The sequence below is a fragment of the Lytechinus variegatus genome, chromosome 14, assembly GCF_018143015.1.
Source record: "Lytechinus variegatus isolate NC3 chromosome 14, Lvar_3.0, whole genome shotgun sequence".
In the NCBI taxonomy this organism is placed as follows: Eukaryota; Metazoa; Echinodermata; class Echinoidea; order Temnopleuroida; family Toxopneustidae; genus Lytechinus; species Lytechinus variegatus.
The window spans coordinates 7222845-7235945 of NC_054753.1; the positions used below are offsets into that span (position 1 = coordinate 7222845).

A 13101-nucleotide genomic window follows, 5' to 3' on the forward strand; every position below is an offset into this window, starting at 1 on the left:
ATTAAGGTTGTATCGGGAACAAATTTAACCATAATTCTTGTCCTAGGTTTCGATCCTGACTAAATCACTATCAAGGTTAGTTGTAAGTGACAAGCAAGACCAAGCAAGCAACAAACAACTATAACAATGCTGCAGTCACAACCTGTATATCGACGCCAAAACGTTCAGAGCTATTACGATCGCTTAGTTTGGATGGGTTGCCTTGGTGAGAAGGTAATTTTACTTACAGGCTATTTTCGGGAAATAACAAACAGCCATACTGATTAACTTGAACAAAAGAGATTGTTGTTAGGAATTACATCCTAGATTAGATTTACCAAGTGCTTCCACTCTTCCTGGAATCCAGGAAATTCCAGGAAGTTTTGCTATTTTCCTGGATAATTCCAGGAAAAAGTGAGAAATTCCCATAAGTTTTCCGGGAAGTTATCATTTTCGGGACTTATATTATTTTCTGCATACATGTCAAAATCTATCAGAGAATTGAACCTTTTTCATGAAAATGTCCAAACTTGGCTCAGTTGCAACACTTTATAGGCTTTGCCCGTTACGTCATGTTTCGCCTCCTCAAAATTGTTGGCTTGATTACGGCACCATGGGCCCTATATTTCATTGCCTTATGACACACTTTATTCCAACGTCGTTCTGAGTCTTGCTCTTTTGACTCTATACATATTTATCAAACCACTCTTTCTGCGTATCCACTGGATCTTGCATTTCTCCAGGACTGGAGGAAATCAACAGAAAAAGAAAAAGAAAGGTGGTTGCTTTCGTGTTTTTTGTTATTAAGAAAATTAAGCTTTCCAGTGACTTTCCTGAATTATTTTTTGAAAGTCGTCACGTATGGAACGTGTCCTGTATAGAGTCACTCTATACAAGTCAGAGAAACTTGCAGTTAGTCCCATGTTGCAGGCAACTTCGACCCCCTAATAAACTCCCATTCCTCGCCCGATGGCTTGTAGCTTCGCCATCACTACAAGCCCACTTGGGATTTGAGAAGGACTAACAGTTTAGAAACTAGTTATGCCGCTGGGGTTCGAAACAGAAGTAAATTTAAGGTTATGAAACCATTAGCATGCCTACAAGTTTCGCCTAGATTACGCGAGCAAAGCTAGATTTTCAAGCGTTCAATTCCCACTTCGAACAAAATATAGACCTGTGACTATCACTGTACATGTACATGCCATTGAATGTTGCCCAACTCATCTAGCCTTCACGCATAATGAGAGATAAATAAGCGGAGATTAGATGGCTAGATTCTTGATATTGGACGGCAAATAGCCTCGACACATGTGATGCAGATTGGTAAGTCTGACACGCAATCTTGCGGTAATCTTCGTGTAATACAAGCTTTCGTCTGCTGTGAGCCGGCAGTGTACACATGGATAATTAGGAGAGTCAATACTCAGACGACATGATTATTGCTATTATGATGTCATATGAAATGGAGAGAGAGAGAGAAAAAAAAAGAGACGTAGAGAGGGGAAAATGAATAAAAAAAGGGGGGAGCAATTACATACGGAGAAAGTTCTAAACAGTTGAAAGCGACCAAAGTAATCGAGCCGAAAATAACGTTATAAAACGAAAATATGATTTTGTGACAGATTTTAACGGGAAATCAGAAAACATTTCGACATTTGAACTTTTTCGCTTTCTTTGTTTCTATCCCCCCCCCCTTATTCAGAGCAGGTCTTACAAATTCACAAAATTACATTTAAAGTTTTATCATAACAAATCAACGCTGGTTGGTCAAATGTTACCGTGTGGAAAATCAAACCAACAGAACTTAGTAATGGAATTTACTTTGGCGCTTTGCTTTTCTAACGTTTACTAAAATCATAATCATATTTCTAAAAATGTGTGTGATCTACACTATACACGCAACGGTAGGCCCTAACTCTTTATTTAAGTGGGTGAAAAACAATTTAAGTTTCTTAAATACCAGAAATAATTCTTTGAAATTGAATTTGTCTGATGGGATCTCGTAAAACACAAAGGCAAGCAAAAGAGAGGAAAAAATAACTATCCTCATAGAATATTCTTTATTTTTAAACTTATTATAGCGCACGCTGGATTCCAACATGTGCTTACACACTCCAGCAACTCGGCAAAGGAGGAAGTACATGTATGTTAGATAGATGCCCTGGTTTTATCCCAACGCACTCCGTTTCCACGACAATTAGATTGCAATCGCTCATGACTATTATAATCCCGATATTGAATAGCGAAGGTCGGACTAGCGCACACGCATGTTGCCCTCACCACACGCACGCACATACGCAGTCGATGAGCAGACGATAATGACGCACCGCTCACGATGCAGACTGCTCCGGGCTCATTTTGGCGGGAAAATCCAGAAGAGTAGGAAAGAGACGTTTATTGGAGATCCTTGTCGTGTCGCGGTGGAATGGAGTGTGAGGATTTTGCTCTTATATTGGATTATACGGTGTAAATTGTTAGACGTACCCGGTTCTACACGAAGGAAAGCCTTTTCCGGGTAACAGGTTAGCTGAATTCCCTATGATGTCTTATAGATATAAGCTTGGATGAAACATATTTGTTATTTCGCTATTTTTTTCTTAATAAATACTTAAAGGAGTTAAGCATTTTTAAATGAATCGCTTTAAATTTCCAGAAAAAAATATGCTGATGTGATTAGTCTGAACCATATTTTCATAAAATAAAATTATTATTTGGTTTTATTCAGTGAGGTATTAGTGTATTGTGAATTAGAATTTAATGTTTATAACGAAAAAACGTCTCTGCATTTTGCAAACATTCACCGATCACGTTGATTTCGAACATCACACAGATATCAAAAAATTACTTATTGGTAAAGAATACTTCTTTTCGGTTGGAAGTAGATATACACAAGTTGTTAGTGTGTTAGTAAGATGTGGAAAATATAGTATCAGATTGTTAATTTGGACGGATGTTAAAATGTGACAATTTCACTTCCATCGAGAGAGCCACTCTTTATTTATACTTGTCCCGAAAAAAGATAATTCAACAGAAATATTTTAGGGCCTAAGACAGACCTTAAATAGAGAAGCAGACATAATGAGCAAAGTGCATTAATATGTTTTAAAACCAGTGTATTTAGTGCTCAATACGTATCTTTTCTCTGTATATTCAATAAATCAATAGATTCATTCTTTTGCACTAAAAACGCTTTCTACCGTAGATATGAAATCCCCGCTAAATAATCGTAGTAGCAAATGTCGTATTAGTGTACAAATGATCAGGCAGGCTACGTTGTCTATTCGTGTGCCTGAATAAAGGAGATAACATCATAAAGTAAATCATGATATTAATGGCATTAAATACATTCTCCCCTATCCATATTTTACCCTCTTTTTATTCACCTATTACATCATTTCAATGAAAAATACGTGCGTTTTATTTTTCCTTACATATTCATGTTTTTTGATATTCATGCCAATCTCCGTACTCTCCTGTTGCTATTCAATATTTTGCACAATTATGATTAATTATGCATTTATCTTTAATCTTAAAAAGCCGAAGAGACAGGATGGAGAGGTACTATGTCTTTACTAGTAACTTAGCTTTTCACTCAAACAAAATCAACGCAACCATCATAATGCCTATTCTATTAAAAGAGTAATAATTTCTGTCAAACAATAACATGAAATCAGTGTCATGATGTTGATGGATAAGACTACGAATTCATCGATTATAATTCGAATCTCTTGTCATATTCTAGCGAGTTTGAAGGTATACACCTATATTTTAGTGTCCATCATAAGTATGCGAAGATCATACAAACGTGTTAGGAGATATCATGACCTCACTGCATTAAGTCAAATTACCTGTTTCTAGAGTGGTATTGTTACCAGGCAACGGCTCTTAAAATGCCTTGTTTCTAGAAATACGAGCTCAATATACAGCTGAGTTTGATGCTTAACAGAAATAGTTTCATCGTGCTCCGTATGATATATCATGTATGATCTTCATGTGCAATTGCAAGCATTTGAAGATTGTGCTTTGTCGTTCGTTTATTTCTCTTTAATGTACAAGTGCTGTTCCAAGTCTCAATATAGAGAACCAAGGACATAGGTTGTTAAAAATTAATATGCCATCATTGTTAATAGGTGACATAAAAACTAGACAGCACACATTAACGCATCCAATCATTGAGCAAAAGATCGGGGGCCTTGAGATCCAAACAAATTTCACTCCCAAGGAGGAAACGGAAAAATAGATTTGGAAAACGAATGAAAAAGAGAAAGAATTGTGTTTTTTAATATTTTTTCAATTCACAAATTTTGATTTTTTTTTCCTAAAAAATGAAAACAGTCTCAAATCTTTTTGTAAACTCTTCTCGCTCCTTCGCTGTTTTGTAGAAAAAATGCCTCGTGCGCCTTGTTCTTATCTCTTAAAGGTTTCGGCTCACTATGGTCACCATGGTAAGTGCATACAATCGAAATCATTTCGATGTTTGTAAAATTCGTTGAAAAATTGTTCTAAATACATATGGAATAGACATGGTGTGTGGATATAGTCTAGATATACAAGTACTACATGAATTCTGTTGAATGTGCATTTTGGTACTAATAAAAACACGAGACACAGATATTTAACAGAGCATGTGATGCGGAAATCGAAAAAGTCCTGCCTCGTTTCTTCAATGTTTGCTACTTTAATCAATTCTTCTCAGAAGGAAAGGAGGTCGAGTTGTCTAATTTCTGATTATATGCCTACATAAAAATATGCCATATTAAAAACGCTGTTAATATTTTTTTTATGTACAAAGCGGTTTCCTAGAAATGTGAACGCTGCAGGAGTTGTTTTATCGTTTTGTTTTAAGTCATAAATTGATTTTTACTTTTGCTATGTGTTCTTCAATTAATTAAGCATGGTTGCTTAAATTGTATTAAACAACTACTCGAAATTTCAAATAATAAACACAGTTATATGAAATTTGATAAACCGCAAGCCTTCCCTCTATTATCGAAAGCAATGGGAAGAAAATTGGAAAAACAGTCGAAACAAAATGAGAAGTATCAACGTGAAATAGTAATAATCTTGATGTTTCAAGATTACGGTTTTAATGATTTTGGTTGCAAAGCAACTGCTTATTTGTTACTATGTTATTTTTCAACCATTTCTCACTTCTTCTGATTATTGTTAATCTTAAATACTGTCATGGTCTCTTTCTTTTTCCACTTAATTTTCTTTCCTTCATTTATTATCAATTTAAATTGAAATTCTTTCCTTATTATGTAATCCTTAGAAAGTTGATCGAGGTAGAATAATCTTGAAAACAATTATCACTACTCTGACTAGGTTCTGTTACAAACCGCCAATGCTCCTAAACCCTACCGCAGCTTCATCCAGTATAAGCATATCTAAATGGTCCATGATGGTTGGAAATTGATTAATATTTTGCCAGAGATCGGGCAGCGGTTAAGGAGCAATATCATATAGCTCATAATTCGTTGTTGTATAAATGTGTAGCACGTACTGTTTTGGCGGCATTTTGTATCGACCAGAAAATTGATCTCCAGCGGATCGATATTTCATAATCTAAAAACTTTCATAACATGCCATTTTTAAGAAGCATTCCTGGGCGGGTCCAGGGAAATACTGTTTGAGGGGTGAAAGGTACATATCTCCTCATAACGCACCCTTTTACGGGTGTTTTGCGAATTTTTGTATGGCCTCACGTAAGGAAAAGGGGCCGTTGCTTATCTATTACGGTAACGGTCTGGAATCTGGTGAACCCCATTCGAATTATTTCCAATTCGTCTAATACCAATTTGTCCGATTGCGAACTCGTGTGCTATAATTTGGTCTACTATCAGTTCGTCCAATATCCACATGGTATAATTGCCAATACGTCCACCCACCATGTTGTCTAATAACCATTTGGTCCAATAGCCATTTAGTCCATATACCATTTGGTCTAATGGGACCAAGTGTTGATTGCCCAAATTGAATGAAAATTAAATAGATATTAGACCAACTGGTTGTGAGACAAAATGGTGGCTAGACGAAGTGATAATTAGACAAATACCAAACGGTTGTTAGACGAAATGTTCATGGATGGAATGGCATTAGACTAAATGAAAGCAGACAATGTGATGAGTGGACGAGTGGTCAGTTTACCGCCCATTCTATGCCATTTCAATCGAAACGAAATAAAATTTCCTAATCTGGTTATGGTGATCATTGCTGTTATACTCATTCATTTTTCAATATTTTATTTTTCAAATTAGCCACATTAACTTTCTGCAAAGTGCTTTGACATGCTTCAATTGCTAATGCAACTGATTCTTATACAATATCTTGCAAATTATTTCACTCCAAGCATTTATATATATATATACATATATATCAAAACACATTGAGGTAATGGGCCAACTGAACTGTTCTTTGCCCCAAAAGATTCGTGCGAAGGCACACGCTCTTCAGCCAAAGAGTTGTTCGGTTTGTTCATAATTTGTCAAACTTCTATTGTCAACTAGCTTTTAAGGGAGTGTGTATGTGACTGTGAAGGATGTGTTTCCTCTCTTCCCAATCTCTCTCACTCTCTCTCTCCCTCTCTCCATTTCTATTTCTACACCCTGTCAGACTTTTATGTTTTTTTTCCTTGGTTGTTTGTTGAATCCAACTGAAATCTCTATTTTTATCCGTTAGGAGATCCATTACACGTTGTCAGTGAGTGATAGCAGTTTACTTCATTTCGAAAGTTCTTGAAGAAAATGCACTATCAATGACTTACACAATAGTCTTTATGTTGTTGTTATTATTATTATCATTACTATTATTCAATAGCGTTTTCTTTACCCAGGGTAGCCGCTCTACCAGCGGGTCCTGCATATCATTATGTATTTTTACCCTTATCCAATCTAAATGCTGAGCGCCTTGCAAGAAAGCAGAAGGTCCCATTTTTATAAGACTTTGGTATGACTCGGCCGAGGATCGAACCCACGACCTCCCGTTCATGAGGCGGACGCTCTACCATTGCGCCACCATGCCTGGTTTTTCATCATCATCATCACCATCTTCATCATCATTATCATCTTCATCACTGACATTGTATGATATTCCCATTTCAGATATAGAGATAGATGAGACAATATGAAATTATTACCTTTATATTTTCTAAACTTATGAGTAGGCATAACAACTGACCTGCTTATGCAGGAAAGAGTGAAAATGGAATCTTTCTAATGGATACAACAGTAACCATGGATACGTTACAAAGATAGGTAATAAACTCACCCACTTAACGTATAACATATCACAGAAATTCGTAGGTGAGCTCAATTGAGAATTATAGAATATCAAAGGAATAGTTTTGAAGCATACCGCAGACAGACCAACGAAACCGATTACAGCCCGTTCAAAACTATTACACAAATAATTAATGTTCATGAGTGCAATACACAGAATACTTCATGAAGTGAAAGATATAATCTATATATTTATATATGTATTTATATTTAATATCTTCTCCTCCACCTCAGAGCTTTTTATCTTAGCATACACAGAAACTTCCGAAAATAAGCTACGTCTAATAAAAGATTCGTTTGAAGCTTTATGCTCGTGTTGCTCATGTTGCTGGTGACTTGAATTTGTATTGTAATATAATTTCTAGGTTAAGATTTGCTTTATTTATATTTTTTCATTTGATATGTAATAATATTTGTAGAACTAGCACGTATTGCGAAATGATCTTAAAGTGACGTGCTATTTTATGACTCATAAACGTGGAGAAGTTTTCTCTTGTAAAATAAACATGACATTTAGAACAATTCGTTTGACTTTTCCTTCTTCTGAAATATTGGATTCATTTTATCTAGAGTAACATCATACTCAGAACATGCCAGTAATTAAGTAGTTTAAAGACTGATTCGGGAAATATTGTGTTCAAAAGTCTAACACATATCTGAAAATGAAACGTGAGACATCTTTCGTGTAATCATCTTGGCAGAATCATATTTTTTTCAGATAAATTCATCACAATCATTAAGTCTGAAATAATAACGTTCAAACCAAGGTTGCAGTTATAATAAGATGGGTGCAGTCTTCAAAAGAAAGTCAAAAAATAGTCTTTGAGATCCCGAAGTTGAACATAATAATTACCATCCTTACATATAAGTACCCATCAAAAGTACCCATGAAACATTCCCCTTAAGCCCGATGTGTAATTGAGTCTAATGTTATATTGGGTGTAATGTAGCGCCCCTAACGAGCAGATGAATAATGGATGAGTTTTCGCTTCATTTACCCTTTAAGTCTTAAGGCCCTTTGTCATCAAGAGGAACGATCTGGAGATGGAGATTGTAGAGCTTTATTCGACCACACCCCCTTTTAACTATCAATCAATTTTGTTGGTGGGGGTGATGCTGAAAGTGATGATGGTGGTGATCTTGTTGATGATGGTGATGTTGTTGATGATAATGATGATGATGATGATGATAATGATGGTGGTGATGGTGATGATGATGATGGTGATGATGGTGATGATGATGATGATGATGATGGTGATGATGGTGATGATGATGATGGTGATGTTGAGATGATGGTGTGGGTGATGATGATACTATTATTTTGTTGATGATGTTGATAACAATGATGACGAGGATGATGATGGGGATGATGATGATGAAGAACGACTACGAAGGTGATGATTATGATGATAAAGACAACAACGACGACGACGATGATAACGATAATGATGATGATTGTGGTAATTACCTCAGGGCCCAGTTGCATAAAAGTCACTATAATGGTAACTTTGCCATCCGATTGTAACGCTCATCAACAGCCAATCAAACTCAAGGATTCTATGCAAGTTAACATTGGCGGAAGAGCTGTGGTGTAGCGGTTCTGACTCTCACTTGAAATCAGAGGGTCGTGTGTTCGAATCCCCCTTGGCCTAGCGTCCTTTGGCAAGGCGTCAATTCACACTTTGCCACTCTCACCAGGTGCTAATTGGGTACCAGTAGGAAACAACCGTTATTGTGGTTGGTTTAGCAAGTATGCGCCTAACTGGCTGCTTAAAATGCTATGAATCCAGTGACCGGGTAATAATGATTGTGAGGCGCTTTTAGCAGTCGTACATTATATTGATAAAGCGCTATATAAATGCCAATTATATTATTATTATCATGATTATTATCATTATTATTATTATTATTATTATTATTATTATTGATTGGAAAGTTACCATTATGGTATAACTTTCATGCAACGGAGCCCTTGGGCCCGTTGCAGAATCACTTGCAATCAATCGCAACTCTAGAAATCATCGCAGCTTGATTTTCAACCAATCAACAGCGCTCATTTGGGACTTGCTACTGATTTTTTTACTTGCGTTTAAACGCAACTCTTTCTGCAACAGGCCCCAGGAGTGTTAAGAAGAATAATGACTAAAACTGAACACTTGTATTAGCCTGTGTTTTGCTATATGCATCGATCGGCAATAAAAAAAATACGTATTTCCTAAGAAAACTAGTACTGATCTTTAAAAAGTGTGATGCTCATCAATTATGCTGAAAACCTAGGGATGTGAAAGCAAATGTAAATTTTCAAGATTTCATCTGCCACATCTTCTCTATCGTCTATGGTCTTCTTGTTAACTACTACTCTTAATATTGCCGTTGCCATTGATAATAAAGATGATGATATGGATGATGATGAGGATGATAATGATGATGATGATGATGAAGATGATGATGATGATGATGATGATGATGATGATGGTGATGAAGATTAGCTAAAAGTCACGACATTGGCGGTGAATAAAATTCCAGCGAACATCACGAGAGTTTTGGGTAATTATTCATCCCCCGCTACCCCGCCCCCTCCGCCCCCCTCCCCCCGTAAGCTCGTGCCGACTGAAAACAAGGTAAGGGCAATGATTCCCATTTGAGTAATAATGGAGAAATGATACTCAGAGATGGGTTTCCCAGGAAAACAATGAGGCGGAAGCTGGATGAGGTCCATTAAACAAAAGATTATCTCGCTTTCCAACACGTCCCCATAACCATAGCCTTAATCGTATTGCATCCCTGCAGGGAAATGTCTTTGGCAAAATAAAAAAAAATGATTGATATAGTAGTTATGAGGAAAGATATGGAAAACACAGAGGCAGATATTGTCGACTGTATTTCAATTGGAAGCCATTGAATCAGATTGACCAAAAAAAATCAAACGATTCGGGTCTTTAATTATTGTTTTAAGGGGGGAGCATTTTCTTGTTTCCTGTATACATATTAAGCCACTTGTTGGATCTTATGAACGCATTTGTGTATATATTTAATTTATTTCCAATTTCACATTTGTTGCATGTATTTCTATTTTATAGGGCCGATTGATATCTCATTAATAAGAGATAAATTGTCCAAAGTGTGTTAAATAGATTGTGTCCATGTCAAACATTTTCTTGTTGATTACATTTTCTTATCATCATCATCGTTATCATCATCGTCTTCGCCGTCGTCGTCATCAGCATCTCTGTTTTTATTACTTATTACACAATATTGACACGGCTTTCGAACATTTCTGGTAAGGCCCAAGTCGCTCCAAGAAAGTTGATTTACCATTGGACCCGTTTCATGTACCCTTTTCGCCCCAACTCTATACCCACTTTTCCATCTATCGTATATGACCAGAATATCATTTCTGTGCTTATTATGCAACTTTTTTTTTCATTTACTACAGCTGAAAATAGATCAAACTACTGCCGTACTGGCAAGGGGGTTGGATCCCATATTCCCCAAAAAATGTATAAGTAAACTCATCTCTTTAAAATACCCCCCCCCCATATTTTTCAAATGTTCAGTAATAAGACACGGATTCCACAACTCGCCACACATCCCTCAAATAATTTAGTTCATTTTAACAAGATTGACTAAACTAATGCTCTAAACCCTAAACGAAAATGAAACTAAAGTTGCCTCTGACAGCCCTCTACCTTGCTCATTAGGCATTCGATACTGTCCTTCGACTTTGGGCAAAATAGCCATTGGCAGATTGATTCTCTTCCAATATGCTTGTTTGACCATATGTATGTAGCCATTTATGCATGATATTGTCAAGTCTAATAGCCCTAGGAGACTCGTTTCAATCCAGGAAGTCAGTCGTGGTACATTAGCATCATCTCACCTACAAGTAAAGGGGTTCTTGCATTATGCAATTATCATGCGTTTAGAATGAACAAATTCCTGCAGATTGGACATTGAGGGGTTTGAAATATATCCAATGTATCTTTGATAACTGAGTACGTAGAACAATGTGCTTTCCATGAATTTGGAAGCGGTAATAGAATCTTGGGAATCGAAATTATTGTCTTTGCTTTTTTTTTTACACAGTGCATCTCTCCTTTTAGACGTATAGCGGTTAATTTCTGATATTATATGGCTTGCGTATATACTTAGACACTTCAGATTCTAAAGGGCCGTCTGCACCATCCCGAGTTTTCAAATTAGCGCGCTATTTCTGATCCGGCAAATTATCCCGATCTGAACAATCTCGAGATTATTTGCAATGGAGACGCAATTATCGCGCTAGTTCGTAGGATTAATCTCGAGATTGCAATCAAGGTTAACTTGGGATTATTTGCAAAATAGCGCGCTATTTTACGAATTATCGCGCTAATACGTAGGTGCAGACGCACTCGAGATTATTCATTCATGACGTCAGACCATAATGCATCGATGCCTCGCTCGAGCAGGAATCACTCTTCTTGCAATGGTGGCGACGGGGTTTCTTGAATCTCGAGATTAATCGCAAATCGGACTAAAATCTCGAGATTGAGCAAACTCGGGACGGTGCAGTATCGTCTTAAGTGTGTCAGCTCGGCACATCCAATTTAGAACGTTGGTATTTTCACTTAAAGCCACCCCTCTTTAATAATCTCTGCTCTGTAATCCACTGTCAAGTTCATACTACGTATGAATTCTAATTTAATTAGGTTGTCAGTGTGATGGTGAGTTAAGTTCGTGAATTAAGAGGTACTGCGTTGAAAACATGAACCGAATTTGAACCACGTTACAGATTCGCGTCATCATGTCATGTCCGTCCATTCCACAACATAATTATCTGACAAAAGCAGCTTTGCAAAGTAACTTAATTTTTACATGGACAATCATCAACCGGCGTGTTCGCTTGGGACAGATGGTAGAGCGCCTTTCTCTGAAATGGAAGGTCGGGAGTTCAATCCCCGGCCGCGTCAGACTAAAAGACGCTATTGAGTGCGTCCCACAAAAAACGAAATCAAGATTTATCGATGATTTATTATAACGTAATCACAAATACAATAGACAAATGACCTACCATTTTAAAGCTTAGAATCTCCTCTTTCATCTGAAATTACTTAAATTATTTTTCATTCACGCATGAGTGAGCAAAAACAATTTGAAAAGGGGATTCCAAAAAGTCACTTGGCGGGCCGTATCTGGTTTTTAAAAAGAAAACCACATTTTTAAAAAGTTCAATATCTGCTCTTTAATTTGATACCTCAATTACAGAAAATGGTCGAGGAATAACAAAGTTCTGGTTATTTGAAATAAGGCTTGAATTTCAATAATTTCATAAAATGAAGAGGTTTTACAGGCTAGCGTTTTAACTCACTCGACGCTCCGTTTTGTTGACGATCAGCCATGCATTAACTCTTTTGTTACCGTGCGATAGCTTCTGTGGGAAACTGGTGAAAACACGTTTATTTAATGAAATTATGGAAATACAAGCATTTTTTCGAGGGATCATAACTGTTTTACTTCTTAACCATTTTTCGTGATTAAGGTATCAAATAAAAGAGCAGATATTGAACTTTTTAGTCATGTGACTTTAAAAAAAAAATTTAGATACCCCACGCCAAATGAGTTTTGGGATCCTTTCTTTGAATTGTTTTTGCTCACTCATGCGTGAATGAGGAATATTCTAAGTGGTATCAGATGAGAGAGGAGATTCTAAGCTTTACGTTGGTAGGCCATTGTCTATTTTATTTATGATTAAGTTATGATAAATCATCACTAAATCTCGGTTTCGTTTATTCTGGGACGCACTGTATGTGTACAGCCATACATTTGACTACTCCCCCCCCCCCCCCCCCCGAGATCAATCGGGCAA

General features: G+C 36.7%; 1 protein-coding gene across 1 annotated transcript in view; it reads left to right on the plus strand.

Annotated features, from left to right (window-relative positions):
• Positions 1-2309: 2309 nt before the first annotated feature.
• LOC121427881 overlaps positions 2310-13101 on the plus strand; it is a 50415-nt gene continuing 39623 nt past the window's right edge. Inside the window, exon 1 of the mRNA XM_041624454.1 lies at positions 2310-2501. The gene's annotated coding sequence lies outside the window, so the exon portion shown is untranslated. The remainder of the gene's footprint in view (positions 2502-13101) is intronic.